The following is a 6,963-nucleotide window of genomic DNA, read 5'->3' as shown; positions in this document are numbered from 1 at the left end:
CCAGAGACCTGGACAGCTGCACATTTACACGGGAGCTCTGTCTGCATCGCCACGTTTTTCCTAGCAATGGCTTTCACCCGAGCGGCAGCCATATCGGGGTCTCCTTCTGAGGCCGACGTCCACCGCTTCAGTAGCCTTCTCGAGCTGGGAAGGGGGGGGCTGCGCCCTACCTGCCCGAACTGCCGCGCAAACTGCCGCACCACGCCCTGACACGCCACGCCCTGTTTGCCACGCTCTTGGTCGCTGGCGCTCCTCAGGGCCATTTAAATCTCCCGCAGTCGCCCCTGGCAACGCCCACGCCGCGTCAGCCTCTCTTACGAGAGCTGCCGGCTCTGCACCGTCCCTCTGCTCTTCCCCGGGGCTCCCGGGCCTCGGGAACCTCCCGGTCCGCCTCAATGTAGCGCTTAGCTGCCGACTTACCGTTGCGTCTGCTGGCCTCGCCGCCAATTGATGTGATTTTAATAACTACATTGTTATTGCATTTAATGAGCTAGTTTCCTACCTAGTTTAGAGGCACATCTATCTTTTTCTGTCTACGCCTCAGAAAAATTAGGTTTAACTCCTTACCCGGTCACGTTGCCGATGCAATAGTTGTAGCTGTAGTACAGGAGCAGGTAGCGTCATTGCCAGTAAAGGTCGCTTTCTCTGTTCAGGGTCTCGCTTACTGTAAATTTAAGGCAGGTAAGAACACTCCTGCTGCTCCTCCAGCTGACTTTATACCTTCTGGTGGTTTGCCCTTCCCCTTTCCCAGGGGATTGTGGGAAGGGTGGTGGGCGGAGGCTCGGGGTATTTGAGCCACAGCCTCTGCTGAGGGAGCTCATTGTGCTCCTGGGTTTCTCTGGTGTTGGTGCTCAGCTCTTCCTTGAGTCCTTTGCAGCTTTTGAGCTGGCTCAGCTCTTTGGGAAGAGGTGTCTGCTCGAGGTAAGACCTTCAGGACCGGTTAAGGTTTGGCAGCATGTGTAGTAGAAAGTAACACTTGTGTGCAGCTTTTTTTTCTTTTTTCCTTTCTTTTTTTCAGGTCAGTAATTTTGTTTTGAGTGTTCAGGGGTAGAAAGTTGGTTTAATAGTATGCATTGTTTGTTTGGGTTTTTTTTTTAATTCTTCATGCATTGTGTTTTCCTGGAATTCCCAACTTTATTGAAAACGGAACCTTGTTTTATTTCACCAGTTCTGCTGTATGCTGTGTAAGTTGCTGATATCTCTCTTAACGGGACCAATGATGACGTTGTTTAGCAGGGGTTAGAGTGAACATCTTGTATGCATCCATATATGGAGTTTTAGTACTTCTGAAGAAAGCAGAAGGGCCAGGAGGCACAGCGCCTTTCAGGCTCTGGGATGCCTCGTCACCTTTCCTCATTGCCCACAGAACGCCGTGTTGTCCCTAGAACCTTTGCAGCTTGTGGCAGGCCCCTCGTAGATTACAAGCCTTGGGGCTTGACTTTATTTTGTGGGCAAGTAGCGGAGCTGGAACGAGCGGGGAAGCAAACACGGTGGTGCTTATGAGGAGGGGGGAGTTGGGCAAGTAGTTGGCGTTGGCCGGCGGGATGCTTACTCCCTTTTCTGATTTTTTTGTTTGTTTGTTTCATTGCAGATGTTGAAGACCAATGTGTCACCTTGAGGAACATCCCAGTTAGCCTGTGTGGTTTTTGTGGAGGATGGTTTGAGACCCACGGCCCTCTGAAAGTTAAGTTGAGGGACCAGGGCTGGGCAGAGGCTGGGAGGGAGGAACGAAGCTGAGAATTGCAGGGAGGGGTTTTAAAGGTAGCGCAGGAGAGAGGCCCGTCCAGGAGCAGTGCCGTTTGGGCAGGCGAAGGGAGCGGGTTGCTTTTCAGCACGAGACCAGCGTGTGCCGGGCAGGGCAGTTCCAGCCTTTGTCTGCGGTGGTGTGCGGTTTGTGTAGTCTGTCTTCTGTCCCTTAGACCTTTTGCGGGTCTCAATGTCCTCATTGCGCTTTGCGCCGGGGGAGCGTGGCACGCGCTTTAGGCGCCGTCCCTAGGGTCTCGAATGCCCGTACTCATCGGCACAGTGCCATTGGAGCGTTTCTTTTTTTGCATTTGCAGCTCTAAAGCACGGATCGGTCTCGGCAGATTCCGGTCGGTCCTCTCTCGCGGCATTCTTCCGGGCTGCGTCGGCAGCTCCGCTCTCTAGCCATCCATTTTCTTGGACTGGGAGTTCTTCCCCGCATCTTGACGTTCCTAGGTCTTGATGACAGGCTTCTTGTACATCCATCCTCTTGGTTTTGACAGTGCTGTCTTTTAACAGGCCGTTACGTCGGACTCCTCGGGGTCTGCCGTAGAGCCTCCTTGCCTCAGTGTTTTGGACGCCGTAGGTCATCTTGCCGGATGGCACCTCCCGTCCGGGAGTCCTTCTTGCTGAGAGTTTTCTCTCTCTTTGAATCACCTTGTCTGTACCGTTCTGTGTTGTGTTGGTCTGTGCACAGGTGTGTTTGGCTTGGAGCTGCTCTGCCCGGGGATGTAGAGTCAGGGGTAGGTGGAACAGCAATAAGAGTCTAAGGGTGAAATGTTGATTTGCCTTAATTGTTTAGGCAAGGGTTGTACGGTCATCTGGGATTGAGTAGGCATTGGTGGGCTGTGTGGACAGCAATGTTGAGAGTTTTTTATGGAATTGATTGTAGCCATGTGGCAGAGGCTCTTGAGGGGCGGTGAAGCGGATTTGAGTCTGTAAGGTGTTGAGGCTTGCATGTGATGGGCTTAAAGTTTGGCTCTGGTTTTTTTTTGTTTTGTTTTTTTAAAATGGCTTGCTGTAGCTGGAGTTGTTAAGCTCTTGCTCTGCATCCAGGCTGACTCGTTCAATATGGGTTTCTCTTTCAGATGCGGAGAGACAAGATGCGTGCACCAGAGCTACGGAGGAGGGGAGCGGAGCGCCGTGAGGAGGTGGGTCTGTGAGTGGAGTCAGAGGGAAGATGCAGCTGGTGGCTCTATGACTAGTTCATAAGGGTTCTTTTTCTTCTTTTATTCTGAAGGTGCAAAGCAAGGAGCGAAGTGGGCTATCAGCAGCGGAGGCGACTCGGGCAAGGTGAGCTGTGACTAATGGGTTGAAGCAATCATTTCTTTGGTAGCGTTGTATTGTTAGCAGAGTTGGAAGCATCCCTTGTCATTTGTGTTTTGCAGGTGGTACACATGCCTCGATGTGGCAAGCTGTTGACGGCACAGGTGGGGCATGTGAGTGGCTGAGGTAAAGGAGAGCAAGTTGGGAATCGGTGCGGGCGGGCTGAGGTTTCGGGCGGTGTCTCAGCATGCGTCTTGTGCTTTGGTTTTTGCAGGTGGTGCACGCAGCCTCGGAGGGGTGAAGCCGCAGGCCGATGAGGAGTTTGAGAAGGTGAGGTGGTTGTTGGCTGGGTAGGTCTTGATTAGCTAATTGGGTGGTTAATTAAACATTTACCTTTTTCTTTTGCAGGTGCTGTGTGGGCTACCTTTGGAATGGGATGAGCATTTGAGGTGAGTTGTGGATGAGGGAGGAGGAGCATGGGGCTGGTGACTTCTCATGACTGCTATGCTAATTTGGTGTGTCTTGCTGTCTCAGGTACCAGGAGTGATGATGGCCGCAGGGTCTGACTCTGGAATGAGCAGGTAGGCGTAACCCTGTGGTGTGTGTGATTAAGTGGGGGGTTGGGAAAGTAGTTGGTGTTGGCTGATGGGTTACTTATTGCCTCTCCTGACTTTGTTGGCTTTTTTTTTTTTTTTGTCTTCACTGCAGGTGATGAAGAGGAACCTGGCGACTGCTGGATCATCCCAGTTAGGCCGTGTGATTTTTGGGGAGGATGGATTCATACCCTTGGCCCTCTGAAAGTTAAGTTGAGGGACCCGGGCTGGGGAGAGGCTGGGAGGGAGGGACACAGCTGGGAATTGCAGGGAGGGGTTTGAAAGTTAGCGTAGGAGGGCAGGGCTGTCCAGGAGCAGTCCCGTTCGGGCAGACGAAGGGAGCGGGTTGCTTTTCAGCACGAGAGCAGCGTGTGCCGGGCAGGGCAGTTCCAGCCTGTGTCTGTGGTGGTGTGTGGTTTGTGTAGTCTGTCTTCTGTGCCTTAGACCTTCGTTGGCTCTCAATGCCATCATCAGTCTTTGCGCTCAGTGAGCGCGGCAGGCGCTTCGGGCGCCATCCCTAGGGTCTCGAATGCCCGTACTCATCGGCCCGGTGCCAATCGGGCGCTTTTTTTCTTGCACTTGGAGCTCTAAAGCGTGGATCGGTTTTGGAAGGAACCAGCTGGTTCTCCTCTGCGGTGCTCTTCCAGGCTGCTTTGGCGGCTCTGCTGCCTAGCCGCGTGTCATCTTGGACTGGGAGTTCTTCCCTGCATCTTGATGTTCCTAGGTCTTGATGACGGGCTTCTTACGCATCCATCACCTTGGTTTAGACAGTACCATCTTGTAAGGGGCCGTTAGTTTTGCCTCTTCTTCTCTGGGGCTGTCGTAGAGCCTCCTCGCTTCGTGGTTTTGGACGCCGTAGGTCATCTTGCCGGATGGCACCTCCCGTCCGGGTGTCCTTCTTGCTGAGAGTTTTCTCTCACTTTGAATCACCTTGTTGTTAGTGGTGTGTGTTGTGTGCATGGGTGTGTTTGGCTTGGAGCTGCTCTGCCCGGGGATGTAGAGTCAGGGGTAGGTGGAACAGCAGTAGGAGTCTATGGGTGAAATGTTGATTTGCCTTAATTGTTTAGGCAAGGGTTGTAAAGTCATCTGAGATTGTGTAGCCATTGGTGGGCTCTGTGGACAGCCACATTGATGGTGTTTTATGGAGATAATTGGAGCTGTGTGGCATGGGCTGTTGAGGGGCAGTGAAGCAGATTTGAGTCTGTAAGGTGTTGAGGCTTGCATGTGATGGGCTTAAAGTTTGGCCTTTTTTTTTTTTTTTTAAGATTGCAGACTGTAGTTGGAGTCCAGATGGTCTTCCTAGATGGAATCAAGACCTCTGGAATTGTGAAGCTCTTGCTCTGCATCCAGGTGACTTGTTGTTGAATATATCTGGGGTTTTTTTTTCAGATGCAGAGGGACAAGTTGTGTGCCACAGAGCGATGGAGGAGGGGAGCGGAGCCCTGTAAGAAGGTGGGTCTGTGAGTGGAATCAGAGGGAAGGTGTGGCCGGTGGCTCTATGAGTAGCTGATAGGGTTCTTTTTTTCTTTTATTTTGAAGGTATGAAGCAAGGAGCAAAGCGGGGTATTGGTACCAGAGGTGTCCCGGGCAAGGTGAGTCGTGACTACTGGGTTAAAGGAACTGTTCCTTTGGAGGTGTCGTATTGTTGGCAAAGTTGGAAACATCCCTTGTCATTTGTCTTTTGCAGGTGGTATGCAGGCCTTGACGTGGCAAGCTCTTGATGACAGAGCGGGGTGGTCGAGCGCCCAAGGTAAAGGAGAGCAAGTTGGGAATCGGTCCGGGCGGGCTGAGGTTTCGGGCAGCCTCTCAGTACGCGTCTTCTGCTTTGGTTTTTGCAGGTGGTGCACGCAGCCTCGGAGGAGCCAAGCCGCAGGCCGATGAGGAGTTTGAGAAGGTGAGGTGGTTGTGGGCTGGGTTGCTGTTGAATATCAAAGTATTAGGTGGCTGCTCGGTTAAGGATTTACCTTTTGTTTTGCAGGCGCTGTGCGGGCCACATTTGGAATGGGATGAGCATTTGAGGTGAGCTGTGGCTTAGGGAGGAGAGAATGGGGCTGGTGACTTCTCATGACTGCTATGCTAATTTGGTGTGTCTTGCTGTCTCAGGTACCATGAGTGATGATGGCTGCAGGGTCTGACGCTGGAATGAGCAGGTAGGCGTAACCCTGTGGTGTGTGTGATTAAGTGGGGGGTTGGGAAAGTAGTTGGTGTTGGCTGATGGGTTACTTACTGCCTCTTCTGACTTTGTTGGCTTTTTTTTTTTTTTGTCTTCACTGCAGGTGATGAAGAGGAACCTGGCGACTGCTGGATCATCCCAGTTAGGCCGTGTGATTTTTGGGGAGGATGGATTCATACCCTTGGCCCTCTGAAAGTTAAGTTGAGGGACCCGGGCTGGGGAGAGGCTGGGAGGGAGGGACACAGCTGGGAATTGCAGGGAGGGGTTTGAAAGTTAGCGTAGGAGGGCAGGGCTGTCCAGGAGCAGTCCCCTTTAGGCAGGCAAAGGGAGCGGGTTGCTTTTCAGCACGAGAGCAGCGTGTGCCGGGCAGGGCAGTTCCAGCCTGTGTCTGTGGTGGTGTGTGGTTTGTGTAGTCTGTCTTCTGTGCCTTCGACCTTCCTCGGGTCTCGATGTCCTCGTCACGCTTGGCGCCGGAGGAGCGCGGCATGCGCTTTGGGCGCCGTCCCTGGGGTCTCGAATGCTCGTACTCATCAGTCCGGTGCCAATCAGGTGCTTCTTTTCTTGCGTTCGGAGCTCTAAAGCGTGGATTGGTCTCGGCAGCTTCCGGTCGGTCCTCTCTTGCGGCATTCTTCCGGGCTGCGTCGGCAGCTCCACTCTCTTGCCGTCCATTTTCTCGGACTGGGACTTCTTCCCCGCATCCTGACGTCCTTACGTCTAAAACGCCTGGCTTCTGGCGCATCCATCGTCTGGGTTTTGACAGTGCCATGTTGTAAGGGCCGTTACGTTTGACTCCTCGGGGTCTGCCGTATTGCTTCCCGGCCTCACGGTTGCGGGCCCCGTAGGTCATCTTGCCCGACGGCGCCTCCCGTCTGGAGGTCATTCTTTTTGCTGAGAGTTTTCTCTCTCTTTGAATCGCCTCGTTGGTAGCGTTCCACGTGGCGAGGTTCTGCGCACAGGCGTGTTTGGCTTGGAGCTGCTCTGCCCGGGGATGTAGAGTCAGGGGTAGGTGGAACAGCGATAAGAGTCTATGGGTGAAATGTTGATGTGCCTAGACCGTCCAGGTGAGGGTTGTACAGTCATCTCAGCTCGAGTAGCCGTTGGCGGGCTGTGTGGGCAGCCGTGCCGATAGTGTTTTACCGAGACGATTGGAACCGTGTGGCAGGGGCTGTTGAGGGGCAGTGAAGCGGA

The 6,963-nt window shown here is 53.2% G+C and overlaps 1 long non-coding RNA gene across 1 annotated transcript; it reads left to right on the top strand.

The window, feature by feature from the left end:
- The first annotated feature begins 3,415 nt into the window (after nt 1-3,415).
- Nucleotides 3,416-3,820, top strand: LOC128150950 (uncharacterized). The gene is made up of 3 exons (XR_008238247.1): nt 3,416-3,458; nt 3,544-3,590; nt 3,718-3,820. It is a non-coding gene; the product is annotated as an uncharacterized LOC128150950 (long non-coding RNA).
- Nucleotides 3,821-6,963: the final 3,143 nt, after the last annotated feature.

The sequence above is a fragment of the Harpia harpyja genome, chromosome 14 (genome assembly GCF_026419915.1).
Source record: "Harpia harpyja isolate bHarHar1 chromosome 14, bHarHar1 primary haplotype, whole genome shotgun sequence".
Classification (NCBI taxonomy): domain Eukaryota; kingdom Metazoa; phylum Chordata; class Aves; order Accipitriformes; family Accipitridae; genus Harpia; species Harpia harpyja.
Note: the sequence above shows the minus strand (reverse complement) of the source record. Positions and strands in the feature narration are given on the sequence as shown.